This window comes from Coregonus clupeaformis, chromosome 1, assembly GCF_020615455.1.
Source record: "Coregonus clupeaformis isolate EN_2021a chromosome 1, ASM2061545v1, whole genome shotgun sequence".
NCBI classification, from domain to species: domain Eukaryota; kingdom Metazoa; phylum Chordata; class Actinopteri; order Salmoniformes; family Salmonidae; genus Coregonus; species Coregonus clupeaformis.
In genome coordinates this window covers 67,679,436-67,697,488 of record NC_059192.1, presented here as the reverse complement: position 1 = coordinate 67,697,488, position 18,053 = coordinate 67,679,436, and the positions used below count along the sequence as shown (strand labels likewise).

General features: G+C 45.6%; 1 pseudogene; it reads left to right on the top strand.

Annotated features, from left to right (window-relative positions):
* Positions 1-11,022: 11,022 nt before the first annotated feature.
* Positions 11,023-16,097, top strand: LOC121551390 (annotated as a pseudogene).
* The last annotated feature ends 1,956 nt before the right edge of the window (positions 16,098-18,053 follow it).

Sequence of the window (18,053 nt, the reverse complement as noted above, 5' to 3'; positions counted from 1 at the left end):
AAAAGAACAGGATGACCCAAAACTGTGGTCACTCTCAGAGGCACTTTGTCTTTGGCCGCGTGACCAAATTATTAAGAAACAAGAGGAAAAACACTGGCTTCTTCTTACATGAGAGAAACAGACAGTGGAAATGTACAGGTTTAAGGCTCATACAGCACATGTGTATAACAAAGTTTGTAATTTTGCCACGATACCTGTTTATATAAGGTCCCACAGTTGACAGTGCATGTTGGAGAAAAAACCAAGCCATGAAGTCGAAGGATTTGTCCGTAGAGCTCCGAGGCAAGATTGTGTCGAGGCACAGATCTGGGGAAGGGTACTCAAAAATATCTGCAGAATTGAAGGTCCCCAAGAACACAGTGGCCTCAATCATTCTTAAATGGAAGAAGTTTGGAACCACCAAGACTTCTCCTAGAGCTGGCCGCACGGCCAAACTGTGCAATCGGGGGAGAAGGGCCTTGGTCAGTGAGGTGACCAAGAACCTGATGGTCACTCTGATAGAGCTCCAGAGTCTCTGTGGAGATGGGAGAACCTTCCAGAAGGACAACCATCTCTGCATCACTCCACCAATCAGGCCTTTATGGTAGAGTGGCCAGACGGAAGGCACTCCTCAGTAAAAGGCACATAACAGCCCGCTTGGACTTTGCCAAAATGCACCTAAAGACTCTCAGACCATGAGAAACAAGATTCTCTGGTCTGATGAAACCAAGATTGGCCTGAATGCCAAGCGTCACGTCTGGAGGAAACCTGGCACCATCCCTACTGTGATGCATGGTGGTGGCAGCATCATGCTGTGGGGATGTTTTTCAGCGGCAGGGACTGGGAGACTAGTCAGGATCGAGGGAAATATAAACGGAGCAAAGTACAGAGAGATCCTTGAAGAAAACCTGCTCAATGTTCCTAAGCACACAGCCAAGACAACGCAGGAGTGGCTTCAGGACAAGTCTCTGAATGTCCTTGAGTAGCCCAGCCAGAGCCCGGACTTGAACCCAATTGAACATCTCTGGAGAGACGCTCCCCATCCAACTTAACAGAGCTTGAGAGGATCTGCAGAGAAGAATGGGAGAAGATCCCCAAATACACAGTTGAAGTCGGAAGATAAACCTTAGCCAAATACATTTAAACTCAATTTTTCACAATTCCTGACATTTAATCCTAGTAAAAATTCCCTGTTTTAGGTCAGTTAGGATCACCACTTTATTTTAAGAATGTGAAATGTCAGAATAATAGTAGAGAGAATGATTTATTTCAGCTTTTATTTATTTCATCACATTCCCAATGGGTCAGAAGTTCAATTAGTATTTGGTAGTATTGCCTTTAAATTGTTTAACTTGGTTCAAACGTTTCGGGTAGCCTTCCACAAGCTTCCCACAATAAGTTGGGTGAATTCTGACCCATTCATCCTGACAGAGTCAGGTTTGTAGGCCTCCATCCTTGCACACGCTTTTTCAGTTCTGCCCACACATTTTTTATAGGATTGAGGTCAGGGCTTTGTGATGGCCACTCCAATACCTTGACTTTGTTTTCCTTAAGCCATTTTGCCACAACTTTGAAAGTATGCTTGGGGTCATTGCCAATTTGGAAGACCCATTTGCGACCAAGCTTTAACTTCCTGACTGATGTCTTGAGATGTTGCTTCAATATATCCACATAATTTTCCTTCAGAAAATAGATTGGCATCATGAGGAAGTGCACCAGTCCCTCCTGCAGCAAAGCTCCCCCACAGCATGATGCTGCCACCCCGTGCTTCACGGTTGGGATGGTGTTCTTCGGCTTGCAAGCCACCCCCTTTTTCCTCCAAACATAACAATGGTCATTATGGCCAAACAGTTATATTTTTGTTTCATCAGACCAGTGGACATTTCTCCAAAAAGTATGATCTTTGTTCCCATGTGCAGTTGCAAACCGTAGTCTGGCTTTTTATGGGGTTTTTGGAGCAGTGGCTTCTTCCTTGCTGAGCGGCCTTTCAGGTTATGTCAATATAGGACTCATTTTACTGTGGATATAGATACTTTTGTACCTGTTTCCTCCAGCGTCTTCACAAGGTCCTTTGCTGTTGTTCTGGGATTGATTTGCACTTTTCGCACCAAAGTACGTTCATCTCTAGGAGTCAGAACGCGTCTCCTTCCTGAGCGGTATGACAGCTGCGTGGTCCCATGTTGTTTATACTTGCGTACTATTGTTTGGAAATTGCTCCCAAGGATGAACCAGACTTGTGGAGGTCTACAATGTTTTTTCTGAGGTCTTGGCTGATTTCTTTTGATTTTCCCATGATGTCAAGCAAAGAGGCACTGAGTTTGAAGGTAGGCCTTGAAATAAATCCACAGGTACACCTCCAATTGACTCAAATTATGTCAGTTAGCCTATCAGAAGCTTCTAAAGCCATGACATAATTTTATGGAATTTTCCAAGCGGTTTAAAAGCACAGTCAACTTAGCGTATGTAAATTTCTGACCCACTGGAATTGTGATACAGTGAATTATAAATTAAATAATCTGTCTGTAAACAATTGTTGGAAAAATTACTTGTGTCATGCACAAAGTAGATGTCCTAACCGACTTTCAAAACTATAGTTTGTTAACAAGAAATTTGTGGAGTGGTTGAAAAAAGAGTTTTAATGACTCCAACCTAAGTGTATGTAAACTTCCGACTTCAACTGTAGGTGTGCCAAGCTTGCAGCGTCATACCCAAGAAGACTCGAGGCTGTACGCTTTTTTTGCTTTATCATTATGGGGTATTGTGTGTAGATTAATGAGGGATAAAAAAACAAACAATTTAATCAATTTAAGAATAAGGCTTTAACGTAACATTCAAGGGATCTGAATACTTTACGAATGCACTATATATAGAGATTTATTGCAGGACGTAACATATCAAATCAAATGTTATTTGTCACATACTTCGTAAATAACAGGTGTAGACTAACAGTGAAATGCTTACTTTCGGGCCCTTCCCAACAATGCAGAGAGAAACATTTAAAAATAATAACAGAAGGAATAAATTCACAATGAGTAATGATAACTTGGCTATATACACGGGAGTCAGGCGCAGGAGTGTGAAGAAGGAATATGCTTTAATCAGCCCGATAAGGTAGTCCGCAGCAATGCGTAAACATGATCCCAGTGCGACTAAAATGCGTACTGGGAACCAAACATACACGGGTAAATATTCCCGGGGATAAAATAACAAAAATGCTCAACCTAGCATTCGATACCTCCACAAAGTAACAATAACACACAAAGACATAGGGGAGCAGAGGGAATACTTATACAGACACTGATGAGGGGATATGTACCAGGTGTGTGTGAAAACAAGACAAAACAAATGGAATGATGAACAGAGGAGCGGCAGTGGCTAGAAGGCCGGTGACGATGAACGCAGAAGCCTGCCCGAACAAAGAGAGGAGGCAGCCTTGGAGGGATTCGTGACAAGAGGTTGTTGTCCTGGCACCACTGAACAATTTTTTTCAGACTATCAAGCAAAAGGCACAATCTATTTCGGAATAAGAATCCCAGTTTAATTATCAATTTCTTTGCTAGCTCATCTAAATGTGTTTTAAATAACAAGGTATTTCCATGAGGGGAATCACACAATTTGGGCAACATTCAATGTGCAGATATTAAAGTCTGTGCACAAAGTCGCATTACACTGTGCTGTACTCTTCTGCCTACTCTGTGAACCAGGCTATAGCTGATATTTGTCATACAAAAAGCAATTGTTGACCTTAAACTGGTACTGAATGCAGATAAAACAAAGTATATGCTATTCTCCAGAGCCCACAACATTGACTCCACAGACTTTAATGTCTGCATGTTGAATGGTGCCTAAATTGAGCGAGTTCTCTCATATACAGTGCCTTCAGAAAGTATTCATACCCCTTGAATTGTTCCACATTTTTTGTTACAGCCTGAACTCAAAACATATTAAATATTTTTTTTTCCTCACCCATCTACACACAATACCCCATAATGACAAAGTGAAAACATGTTTTTGAAAATTAAATACAGAAATACACTACCAGTCAAAAGTTTGGACACACCTACTCATTCAAGGGTTTTTCTTTATTTGTAAGATTTTTTGCATTGTAGATTAATAGTGAAGACATCAAAACTATGAAATAACACAAATGGAATCATGTAGCGTCCAAAAAAGTGTTAAACAAATCAAAATATACTTTATATTTGAGATTCTTCAAATAGCCACCCTTTGCCTTGATGACAGCTTTGCACACTCTTGGCATTCTCTCAACCAGCTTCATCAGGTAGTCACCTGGAATGCTTTTCAATTAACAGGTATGCCTTCTTAAAAGTTAATTCGTGGAATTTATTTCCTTCTTAATGCTTTTGAGCCAATCAGTTGTGTTGTGACAAGTAGGGGGTGTATACAGAAGATAGCCCTATTTGGTAAAAGACCAAGTCCATATTATGGCAAGAACAGCTAAAATAAGCAAAGAGAAACGACAGTCCATCATTACTTTAAGACATGAAGGTCAAATTGGTGCATTCACCTTATAGCCAGTGGGATAACCACTTTAAAATTGTGTTTTATTTTTTTTTTGGGGGTAGAAGGATTACTTTATCCTATCCCAGGTATTCCTTAAAGAGGTGGGGTTTCAAATGTCTCCGGAAGGTGGTGAGTGACTCCGCTGTCCTGGCGTCGTGAGGGAGCTTGTTCCACCATTGGGGTGCAAGAGCAGCGAACAGTTTTGACTGGACTGAGCGGGAACTGTGCTTCCGCAGAGGTAGGGGAGCCAGCAGGCCAGAGGTGGATGAACGCAATGCCCTCGTTTGGGTGTAGGGACTGATCAGAGCCTGAAGGTACGGAGGTGCTGTTCCCCTCACAGCTCCGTAGGCAAGCACCATGGTCTTGTAGCAGATGCGAGCTTCAACTGGAAGCCAGTGGAGTGTGCGGAGGAGCGGGGTGACGTGAGAGAACTTGGGAAGGTTGAACACCAGACGGGCTGCGGCATTCTGGATGAGTTGTAGGGGTTTAATGGCACAGGCAGGGAGCCCAGCCAACAGCGAGTTGCAGTAATCCAGACGGGAGATGACAAGTGCCTGGATTAGGACCTATGCCGCTTCCTGTGTAAGGCAGGGTCCTACTCTCCGAATGTTGTAGAGTATGAACCTACAGGATCGGGTCACCGCCTTGATGTTAGCGGAGAATGACAGGGTGTTGTCCAGGGTCACGCCAAGGCTCTTCGCACTCTGGGAGGAGGACACAACTGAGTTGTCAACCGTGATGGCAAGATCATGGAACGGGCAGTCCTTCCCCGGGAGGAAGAGCAGCTCCGTCTTGCCAAGGTTCAGCTTGAGGTGGTGATCCGTCATCCACACTGATATGTGTGCCAGACATGCAGAGATGCGATTCGCCACCTGGTTATCAGAAGGGGGAAAGGAGAAGATTAGTTGTGTGTCGTCTGCGTAGCAATGATAGGAGAGGCCATGTGAGGATATGACAGAGCCAAGAGACTTGGTGTATATCGAGAATAGGAGAGGGCCTAGAACTGAGCCCTGGGGGACACCAGTGGTGAGAGCACGTGGTGCGGAGACAGCTTCTCGCCACGCCACTTGGTAGGAGCGACCGGTCAGGTAGGACACAATCCAAGAGTGAGCCGCGACGGAGATGCCCAGCTCGGAGAGGGTGGAGAGGAGGATCTGATGGTTCACTTTATCAATGTTAGGCCTACTGCTGCTAGGTAGCTCTCTCTCTGCTCTCCCCCACCCCCTCTGTCTGTCCTTGATTGCAGGAGTGAAGTCTGGTGTGCGGGAGTCAGGGTTCCAGCTGCAGCTCATTCACCATAATCACCTCAGCCTTTAAGACCCGGTCAAACTTGCCACTCATCGTCAGATCATAGTCAAGACGACCATGTTAGTTTTGCTGTTGACTCAACCTGCTTGTTTTCGCCCTTTGTGTTTTTGGCCTGTTCTAGTTACTTTTCTCCTGTGCCACAGATTATTGGAACCTGACTCCTGCCTCCGCTTCACTCCTGCCACCACCATCCTGCTTTCCACTACCGGACCTCCCTTTTGGACTCACCACGGACACTAGGACATTACGGTACCACACCTGCACTGAACCTGGATCTGTTACCCTCCCTGTAAACCTGGACTTGCTCTTCCCCTATTATTGGAAACCTGGACAAATTGAACTTTGTAAATAAACCTGTTAAACCTTCTCTGGCTCGGTGTAGTTGTCTGCATTTGGGTTCAAATCCAGTTAAATCATGACAATCAAAGGCAGCAGACAGGTCTAGAAGGAGAAGAGCAGAGGGGAGAGTTAGCTTTAGAAATGCGGAGAGCCTCCGTGACACAGAGAAGAGCAGTCTCAGTTGAATGACCAGTCTTGAAACCTGACTGGTTTGGATCAAGAAGGTCATTCTGAGAGAGATAGCAAGAGAGTTGGCTAAATACGGCACGCTCAAGAGTTTTGGAGAGAAAAGAAAGAAGGGATACTGGTCTGTAGTTGTTGACATCAGAGGGATCGAGTGTTGTTTTTTTTGAGAAGGGGTGCAACTCTCGCTCTCTTGAAGACGGAAGGGACATAGCCAGCGGTCAAGGATGAGTTGATCAGCGAGGTGAGGTAAGGGAGAAGGTCACCGGAGATGGTCTAGAGAGGAGGGGATAGGGTCAAGCGGGCAGGTTGTTGGGCGGCCGGCCGTCACAAGTCGCAAGATTTTATCTGGAGAGAGAGGGGAGAAAGAAGTCAAAGCATAGGGTAGGGCAGTGTGAGCAGGACCAGCAGTGTCATTTGACTTAACAAACGAGGATCGGATGCTGTCAACCTTCTTTTCAAAATGGTTGACGAAGTCATCCATAGAGAGGGAGGAGGGGGGGAGGGGGAGGAGGATTCAGCAGGGAGGAGAAGGTGGCAAAGAGCTTCCTAGGGTTAGAGGCAGATGCTTGGAATTTATAGTGGTAGATAGTGGTCTTAGCAGCAGAAACAGATGAAGAAAATGTAGAGAGGAGGGAGTGAAAAGATGCCAGGTCTGCAGGGAGTCTAGTTTTCCTCCATTTCCGCTCGGCTGCCCGAGCCCTGTTCTGTGAGCTCACAATGAGTCATCAAGCCACGGAGCTGGAGGGGAGGACCCGAGCTGGCCGGGAGGATAGGGGACATAGAGAGTCAAAGGATGCAGAAAGGGAGGAGAGGAGGGTTGAGGAGGCAGAATCGGGAGATTGGAGGGAGAAGGATTGAGCAGAGGGAAGAGATGATAGGATGGAAGAGGAGAGAATAGTGGGAGAGAGAGAGCGAAGGTTGCGAAGGCACATTACCATCTGAGTAGGGGCAGAGTGAGTAGTGTTGGAGGAGAGCGAGAGAGAAAAGGATACAAAGTAGTTGTCGGAGACATGGAGGGGAGTTGCAGTGAGATTAGTAGAAGAACAGCATCTAGTAAAGATGAGGTCAAGCGTATTGCCTGCCTTGTGAGTAGGGGGGGGGACGGTGAGGTCAAAAGAGGAGAGGAGTGGAAAGAAGGAGGCAGAGAGAAATGAGTCAAAGGTAGACGTAGGGAGGTTGAAGTCCCCCAAAACTGTGAGGGGTGAGCCATCCTCAGGAAAGGAACTTATCAAGGCGTCAAGCTCATTGATGAACTCTCCAAGGGGACCTGGAGGGCGATAAATGACAATGATGTTAAGCTTAAATGGGCTAGTGACTGTGACAGCATGGAATTCAAATGAGGAGATAGACAGATGGGTCAGTGGAAAAATAGAGAATGTCCACTTGGGAGAGATGAGGATTCCTGTGCCACCACCCCGCTGACCAGATGCTCTCAGGGTATGCGAGAACACATGGTCAGACGAGGAGAGAGCAGTAGGAGTAGCAGTGTTTTCAGTGGTAATCCATGTTTCCGTCAGCGCCAAGAAGTTGAGGGACTGGAGGGTAGCATAGGCTGAGATGAACTCTGCCTTGTTGGCAGCAGAACGGCAGTTCCAGAGGCTGCCTGAGACTTGGAACTCCACGTGGGTGGTGCGTGCAGGGACCACCAGGTTAGAGAGGCAGCAGCCACGCGGTTTGAGGCGTTTGTATAGCCTGTGCGGAGAGGAGAGAACAGGGATAGACAGAGGCATAGTTGACAGGCTACAGAAAATGGCTACAATAATGCAAAGGAGATCGAAATGAAATGAACTAAACATCTGGGAAAGGAGAGAGCGGGGCCTCCCTCACCACAACACCCAAATATAACTCTCCCAACTTCCACCTCAGAAACTATAATTGTTGTAAACTACAGCGGTTCAATGTTTTCTAGGAATAGACTAACTTAGTTTATTCAGCTAGCTAACTTGGTACAGTATTCTTCTGTGAAAATCGTCTAGGGCACCTAGTCATAAGACGCCACAGCCAGCTAGCATGCCGGACTCCAACAACACGGTTTAGCACCAATACTCGGCCACAACAAACCATCAGTGTGTCAACACGCCAAGCAGATCATGTGTGTCCGTGTCTAACGTTGTGGGTTAGTCCCGACAGCTTGAGCGAGTCTGTCGTCAACTTATTCAGCCAGTTAGTTAGCTAGAATAGTCAGCACACTAGCTAGCCATTGCTTTCAGACAAAGAAGAAACCCCTCCTTTCACGGCACGAACACACAGAGAGAGCCAAGCTAATGTTAACTAGTCACCCATGTCCCGAATTCCTTGAACGACTCTGGCTACCAATTTGTAAAAACAAAACAGAAATGTAGGTTTTAACTTACCCCTAGCAGCTAGTGTTAGCTAGCAGCAAGTGCAAAGCTAGCCACTGAATTGACTCAGCCAGTTCGCGTCTGTTCGCTAGGTCGTTCCAGCTATTGTTTACTAGTAGCTATCCAGGTAGCAACAAGCTAGCTAAATTTCAAGCACAGTAGCCACTTACTACCTAACGTTAACGGTTCAGACAATGAGGTTAGAAAACAGCTGAATGGTAGGCATTATTGTATGTAATTATTGTAGGCAGCCAGCTGGCGTAATTACAGGCACTCTCAGGCGTGAAACAACTATACCGTTGCTAATAGTTGCCAGTAGCTACCCGCCAGCTAGTCCAGGTAGTGGGTTAGCTAGCTAGCTTCGTGCTTCACCGGGCTCAGCCGAATAAAATACTAACCTACAATAATTACATACAACAACCCACGATAACTACCTACAATACCTAACTACAATCTAAATACATAGTTTAAGCTTTACTCGACAACGGCCAAACTATGTATAAACTATGTATAAAGCCAAGCTTACCCGACGACCTCACCCGACAACCTCCTCCTCTCCTACACTCCTCCTCTCCGCTATGATGAAACGGGCTCTCATGAGGACCGCCACAGGAATGGAAGACCCAGATTTACCTCTGCTGCAGAGGATAAGTTAATTACAGTTACCAGCCTCAGAAATTGCAGACAAATAAATGCTTCACAGTGTTCAAGTCACAGACACATCTCAACATCAACTGTTCAGAGGGGACTGTGTGAATCAGGCCTTCATGGTCGAATTGCTGCAGAGAAACTCTGGCCTGCTAGCTCCCCTACCTGTACGAAAGCACAGTTCCCGCTCAGCCCAGTTAAAGCTATTTGCTGCTCTGGCACCCCAATGGTGGAACAAGCTCCCCCACGACGCCAGGACAGTGGAGTCACTGACCACCTTCCGGAGACACTTGAAACCCTACCTCTTTAAGGAATACCTGGAATAGTATAAAGTAATCCTTCTACATCTGGTTTGGGCTTAGTGGGACTATCATTTGTTTTTCAACAGGACAATGACCCAACACATCTACAGGCTGTGTAAGGGCTATTTTACCAAGAAGGAGAGTGATGGAGCGCTGCATCAGATGACCTGGCCTCCACAATCCCCCGACCTCAACCCAATCGAGATGGTTTGTGATGAGTTGGACGGCAGAGTGAAGGAAAAGCAGCCAACAAGTGCTCAGCATATGTGGGAACTCCTTCAAGACTGTTGGAAAAGCATTCCAGGTGAGGCTGGTTGAGAGAATGCCAAGAGTGTGGAAAGCTGTCATCAAGGCAAAGGGTGGCTATTTGAAGAATCTCAAATATAAAATATATTTTGATTTGTTTAACACTTTTTTGGTTACTACATGATTCCAAATGTGTTATTTCATAGTTTTGATGTCTTCACTATTATTCTACAATGTAAAAAATAGTAAAAATAAAGAAAAACCCTTGAATGAGTAGGTGTGTCCAAACTTTTGACTGGTAGTGTATCTCATTTATATAAGTAGTCAATACTTTGTAGAATCGCGGCGATTACAGCTGTGAGTCTTTTTGGGTAAGTCACTAAGAGCTTTGCACACCTGGATTGTACAATATTTACCCATTATTCTTGAAAAGATTCTTCAAGCTCTGTCAAGTTGATTGTTGATCATTGCTAGACAGCCATTTTCAAGTCTTGCCATAGATTTTCAAGCCGACTGGAAAACGGATGGCGCATTCATCAAGCCATACGGCATCACCAGGTATTCGTAATGCCCCTTGGTTGTGCCGAATGCTGTCTTCCATTCGTCCCCTTCTCGGACACGCACCAGGTTATACGCACTCCGGAGATCTAATTTTGTGAAAAAGCGCGCCCCATGCTTTGACTCGATCACAGATCGGATGAGGGGCAGACGATAACTATAACGTATTGTCCCCTTGTTCAATGCTCGGTAATCAATGCACGGGCACAGACCTCCGTCTTTCTTCTTCACAAAAAAAATAAACTTGAGGAGAAGGGCGAAGTGGAGGGACTTATGAACCCATGGCGCAGGGACTCGGAGGCGTATGTCTTCATCGCCTCCGTTTCAGCCTACGACAGGGGATATACAGTGCCCTCCACTATTATTGGCACCCCTGTTTAAGATGTGGTCGAGGACTTCCAAAAATTCTCCTTTTAAACAACATAGAACCCAAATGCAAAAAAAGAGAAAAATCCAACCTTTTATTTAAGTACATTACTTTGGTGGTAAAAAAAAAAATCACACATTTAGAAAAAAAATAACTTGAAATCATGTGTCCCACAATTATTGCCAATTATTGTTTTTTTCAACAATGTCTGGTACAGGCAGGGATGACTGGGGCCTTCAGCAAGTAAGACGCAGGGGGTAAGAAAGAATTTGAAAATCAAATATATAAATTCCCACTATGCCCATGATAAAGTTAACTACATTAAGTTGTTTGCTGCTTTGAGCAAAACTTGTATGTAATATAATCCTAACCCTAACCCTAACCGCTCTTACCAGGTGACGTGGAGAGGATCTGTGTCTGCACCACGTACACTCACTACTGTCCCCCAGGGCTTGGCCCTCTCCTCTCTATACACCAAGTCACTCGGCTCCGTCATATCCTCACGTGGTCTCTCCTATCATTGCTATGTGGATGACACTCAACTACTTTTCTCCTTCCCCCCTTCTGACACCCAGGTGGCGACACGCATCTTTTATTTTTATTTTTTTTATTTCACCTTTATTTAACCAGGTAAACCAGTTGAGAACAAGTTCTCATTTACAACTGCGACCTGGCCAAGATAAAGCAAAGCAGTGCGATAAAAACAACAACACAGAGTTACATATGGGGTAAAACAAAACAAAGTCAAAAATACAACAGAAATACATATAATATATAGTGTTCAAATTTAGCAAGTTATGGAGGTAAGGCAATAAAATAGGCTATTGTGCAAAATAATTACAAATTAGTAATAACACTGGAATGATGTGCAAGAGATGATGTGCAAATAGAGATACTGGGGTACAAATGAGCAAAATAAATAACAATATAGGGATGAGGTAGTTGGGCGGGCTAATTTCAGATGGGCTGTGTACAGGTGCAGTGATCGGTAAGGTGCTCTGACAACTGATGCTTAAAGTTAGTGAGGGAGATAAGTGTTTCCAGCTTCAGAGATTTTTGCAATTTGTTCCAGTCATTGGCAGCAGAGAACTGGAAGGAATTGCGGCCAAAGGAGGTGTTGGCTTTGGGGATGACCAGTGAGATATACCCGCTGGAGCGCAGACTACGGGTGGGTGTTGCTATGGTGACCAATGAGCTAAGATAAGGCGGGGATTTGCCTAGCAGTGATTTATAGATGGCCTGGAGCCAGTGGGTTTGGCGACGAATATGTAGTGAGGACCAGCCAACAAGAGCGTACAGGTCACAGTGGTAGGTATTATATGGGGCTTTGGAGACAAAACGGATGGCACTGTGATAGACAACATCCAATTTGCTGAGTAGAGTGTTGGAGGCTATTTTGTAAATGACATCGCCGAAGTCAAGGATCGGTAGGATAGTCAGTTTTACGAGGGCATGTTTGGCAGCATGAGTGAAGGAGGCTTTGTTGCGAAATAGGAAACCGATTCTAGATTTAACTTTGGATTGGAGATTCTTAATGTGAGTCTGGAAGGAGAGTTTACAGTCTAACCAGACACCTAGATATTTGTAGTTGACCACATACTCTAGGTCAGACCCGTCTAGAGTAGTGATTCTAGTCGGGTGGGCGGGTGCAAGCAGCGTTCGGTTGAAGAGCATGCATTTAGTTTTACTAGTGTTTAAGAGCAGTTGGAGGCTACTGAAGGAGTGTTGTATGGAATTGAAGCTCGTTTGGAGGTTTGTTAACACAGTGTCCAATGAAGGGCCAGATGTATACAAAATGGTGTCGTCTGCGTAGAGGTGGATCTGAGAGTCACCAGCAGCAAGAGCGACGTCATTGATATACACAGAGAAAAGAGTTGGCCCAAGAATTGAACCCTGTGGCACCCCCATAGAGACTGCCATAGGTCCAGACAACAGGCCCTCCGATTTGACACATTGAACTCTATCTGAGAAGTAGTTGGTGAACCAGGCGAGGCAGTCATTTGAGAAACCAAGGCTATTTAGTCTGCCAATAAGAATGCGGTGGTTGACAGAGTTGAAAGCCTTGGCCAGGTCAATGCGTGCCTGGCAGATATCTCAGCTTGGATGTCGGCCCACCACCTCAAGCTCAACCTCGACAAGACAGAGCTGCTCTTCCTCCCGGGGAAGGCAGCACAGGTCCTAATCCAGGCACTTGTCATCTCCAGTCTGGACTACTGTATCTCGCTGTTGGCTGGGCTACCCGCGTGTGCCATTAAACCGCTGCAGCTTATCCAGAACGCTTTAGCCTGCCTGTCATCCCGTCCCTCTGCACACTCCAATGGCTTCCAGTCGAAGCTCGCATCCACTACAAGATCATGGTGCTTGGCTACAGAGCAGCAAGAGGAACTGCCCCTCCCTATCTTCAGGCTATAATCAAACCCTACACCCCAACCCAAGCACTCTGTTCTGCCACCTCTGGTCACTTGGCCCTCCCACCCCTATGGGAGGGCAGCTCCAGCTCAGCCCAGTCCAAGCTCTTCTCTGTCCTGGCACTCCAATGGTGGAACCAGCTTCCCCCTGAAGCTAGGACAGCAGAGTCCCTGTCCATCTTCCGAAAGCTCCTGAAACCCTACCTCTTCAAAGAGTATCTTAAATAATCCCCTCCTCACCTCGAACCCCCCCCCCCCCCATTTTTTTGTTGTTGAAATTTTAATCTAATCTTCTTTTCTGTCTCTTCCTTGTCTCTCCTCCTATTCTCCTTTTTGCAGATATGTGGTTCTGGACTTGATGGAGAGCGACCTCCACCAGATCATCCACTCCCACCAGCCACTGACCCCGGAGCAGACGCGCTACTTCCTGTATGAGCTCTTCCGTGGCCTCAAGTATGTGCACTCGGCCAACGTCATCCACCAAGACCTCAAGCCCTCCAAACTGCTGGTCAGCGAGAACTGCGAGGAGTCCCACTCCTTTATGACCGAGTACGTGGCCACGCGCTGGTACCGCGCCCCCGAACTAATGCTCTTGCTGCACCACAGCCTGGCCATTAACCTGTGGTCCGTGGGCTGCATCTTCGCTGAGATGCTGGGCCGCAAGCAGCTGTTCCCCGGGAAGCTCTATGTCCACCAGCTGCAGCTTATTGGGTGTTGGGCACCCCTCCAGAGGGTGTGATGGGGGCTATCGGGGCCGACCGGGTGCGCTCGTAAGTGCGGAGCCTTCCGTCGCGCGCCCCCGTGCCCCTAGCCAAGTTGTACCCGCAGGCCGAGCCTGCTGCGCTGGACCTGCTGGCCGCCATGCTGCGCTTCGACCATCGTGAGCGGAGTGGAGCACCATTACTTGTCCAAGTACCATGACCAGGATAACGAGCCCATCTGCGTGCACGCCTTTGACTTTGAGTTTGACAAGGCACCCATGAGCCGGGAGCAGATCAAAGAGGCCATCCTGATGGAGATCCAGGACTTCCACTGGCGGAAGCAGAACAACCGCCAGAAGATCCAGTTCAGGCCCTTACAGAGGCAGGCTGGTGGTGGTGGCAGCAATGACCAACGGTCTGCTCAAATCTCCTCTGTCAACCTAATCAATGTCATTAGCTTCCATGCCATGACTGTCGCAGGTATCGCAGATGCAGCCGCAACCAGTGTCAGAGACTCAAGCCAATCAGCATCAGCATCACAAAACAACATGAGGGAGCCAGACTTTTGGCAGTCAGCTGCTGTCCTTCAGTAATCAGGCCCCGCCCCTTTTAGAGGTGACCCCGTGCCAATGTCTGACCCACACGTTTCCTCCCCTGACCCATACAGAGAGTTGCCAGGATGTGGACATGCCCAGCGCCATGCTTTTTCTCATGCTCTCCCAGGCCCAAGCTCAGTCACTATCGCAGTCCTTCACTCAGTCACTGTCCAAGGGGGCAAGGAGAACAGCCTGGAAAGGGACCTGGAAAGATGGAGCCATTTCCGAGGACACCAAAGCAGCACTCAAGGCGGCCTTGCTGAAGTTGGCTCTCAGAAAAAAAGCCTGAGGTAAATTGTACCAGTCTACATTTTTGGGTTTCCTCGCCTCTTAAAAAGCTCTGACATGTGCTTGTGTCATACTGTGTTCCTTTTAAAGGGATCTTTCAGCATGGGCATGACATTTAAAGCATGCTAACTGGTGGACATTGACTTACATTGGGTTTTGTGAGTGGAGGGATGGACATTGTGAATGGAGCTTCCCTCAGACCCAGCCCCACCCTCACCCTCAGCTGCTCCCCCTGGAGACTTTCTTGATGAAAGCCCCAGCACTGTCACCGAGAGAAACCAATGGCAACATGAGAGCTGTGGGAGGCCAGAACAACATCAACTTTCACCCTAACCCAGTCACTAGTGGTGCCGGGCCCATGGAGAAGCTGTGCTCAGCTCTGAGAGAGAAGCCCAGGCCCCAAACACAGAACCCTCTCTGTGGGGCCTTGGGGGCCACGTCCCAGCCTCAGCCCAGCTTAAGGTTCACAGACATCCACACGGTCACACTGCAGCTCTGAAAGTCACAGGTGGGTCTGAGTTGAGGTCCTCTGGCCTTGCTTTCTTCTTACTCTTGCTCTCTTTTAGTGACCCCATTTATATTTTCAAATCAATATTGTAGTTATGTATATTTTCTTTAGTCAGAATATTGACCATATACTATACCAGACAATATCTCATCTGGTAATCTAACATTTGTTTTGGGGTTATAAAAGTAGGTGAAGAACTAAACCACTGACTTACAAAATCTAGAGGGCGCACTTGGGACACAATACTAACAGCAAAATACTGATAGTGAACTGAGTGGGACTTGCTATCAGTTAAAGCTATTCATTATATATAGCCATTAATTCTTGAAGAAAATACCTTTAATGCCTTATGAGTTCAATTGCCTAACCCTATCAGAACCCAAAACATAAGCTGGTTTTACTCAATTGTTTGTAAACAATGGAATTGTAAACACGGTATAGCTTGAAAACATGGTTAAAAGTAAAATGTTGATCTCATGAATGGTGAGTCCTTGCATCCATAGCTCCGTCTATGGAGAAGAAGAAAATGGACTACTTCATAATTTAGATAGCTCTCCATGGCGCTGCCCATGCTGCCACAGAAGCGATCAATGGCAAAGATGAGAGGCTCTACCCTCTAGCTTTTCTAACTATGGTGTGAACTTAGACATTGGTGATGCCAGGTTTCAACGTCTCGTTGCCACTCTCAGGTGGAAGATGTGCTGCCTCTGGTGTTCTCCATCACCCCTAAGGGCAGTGGGGCCGGGTACGTAGGGGGCTTTGACCTGAGGCTATTGTTAAAAAAGAGGATAGTCTAAGTTTGGAACAGTGCTAAAGTTGTTTATTAGCTGTAAACATTTTGTGCAACAGAACCAATTACAACTGAAGTATCTGATCATCAATGAATTCGAGAAAAATCCATTTGTTTTTTAACACAGCAGCCGCATATCATCAGGTACATGAACTTGTAACTTTTTTCATTCCGGAAACTATCATTTTTCTAATGTATAATTTTTTATTCCATGATATTCTTGTTACAAAATAGAATTGTGTTGACTGTGATTAGGGCATGGGAATATAAGAGCATTTGCGAGGCTACATTAACAAACTAGGCATGCATAGCTCACATGATCCTCAAACCAAAGACTGGCGAAACTCATATTTCTAAAAGTGAATTCAAAGGCACTTTGGCATTTTTCATTTCATTATTATTTAATTCAACAACAAAAAATATTGAGATGTTGTATTATACAGCCTTAATGCAAAATGTATAGGCATGTTGTCACGACTCCCTCCAAAGCTGCCACCTCTCCTTGTTCGGGCAGGCTTCGGCATTCATCGTCACCGGCCTTCTAGCCACTGCCGCTCCTCATTTCATCATTCCATTGGTTTTGTCTTGTTCATTACACACACCTGGTTCATATCCCCTCACCAGTACCTGTGTACGTGTTCCCTCTGCCCCCTTCTCTTTGTGTGTGATTGTTTATTGTGAGGATAGTGAAGTTCGGTGGAGCTCCTTGTATTTTGTATCGCCGGGTTATTTTCCCTGTGTGCCTTGTTGGTTCCAGTGCGCCTGTTTTGCGCACTGCACTGTTTTGACGCATTACTGCATAACTCTGTTTTCCGGAATACGAGACTTGCAGCTGTAGTTGCTGCAAAAGGTGGCTCTACAAAGTATTGACCTTGGGGGGAGGTGAATAGTTATGCACGCTCAAGTTCTGTTTTTTGTCTTATTTCTTGTTTGTTTCACAAAAAAATATGTTTTGCATCTTCAAAGTGGTAGGCATGTTGTGTAAATCAAATGATACAAACCCCCCAAAAATCAATTTCAACAAAATAGGAAAAATGCTAAGGGGGGTGAATACTTTCGCAAGCCACTATAACAGCATGACGTCGTGCTCAAGTCGTATACTGGTTGTACAAAGATATTTTATTCAACTAGTTTACAACCATAACATGATGTTGTAAAGATGTCATGTGCCAAATTTTGCACACTGGGAACATATACTGTAAGATGGGTAGTGTGTAGCTAGGTTTCCATCCAATTTGCGACAGATTTTAATGTGAATATTCTAAAATCTGCATAAAACAATATGCATTATCCCACCAGAGATGTGTTTCCATCAAACTGAATCATTGCGAATAAAAGGCTGTGCTTGATGACATAGTGCAAATAAAAATAACTTTTTTAAATTCCCATTTACCGAATGAAAAATATAAATTAAATGGATTTCCATCGCATTTTCAACTCTACTGATTGTTTTGTCACAAAAACTGTTGCATTATATAGCAAACGTTCCCACTCTGGTCTTGGCACATGCGCTCTAGCCAACAGCTCACAGATACAGTGCGGGTAGGTTACCTGCATTATGACATTATTATGGACAAGAGCGATATTCTTTATATTTGTCAAACGGCAGCCAAGCATCGATCATCATGTCACCAGAAATAAGATATTTATTGAAAAGGAGCATCAAGCTCATGTGCACTTTCACCACCCTGTGGGAGGACCACAAGTTTACTCCAAGTGACTCCAAGTTTACTTCGATATGATGGTTATTATATATTTGCGCATAAAGGCATTTCCACCACGATTTCTCGCATGATTAATTTTACCGACACAAAAAGATCCCACCATGTCGAACTAACAAATTGTCTGTCTGGATTTATAATATTGTACCAGCATATTCTGTTTCGATCAGCCGGTCGTGACTTTTTTCATGCGTCAGGTAATCCATCCGCATGAAATGGTGTCAGCATTATGACAAACATTT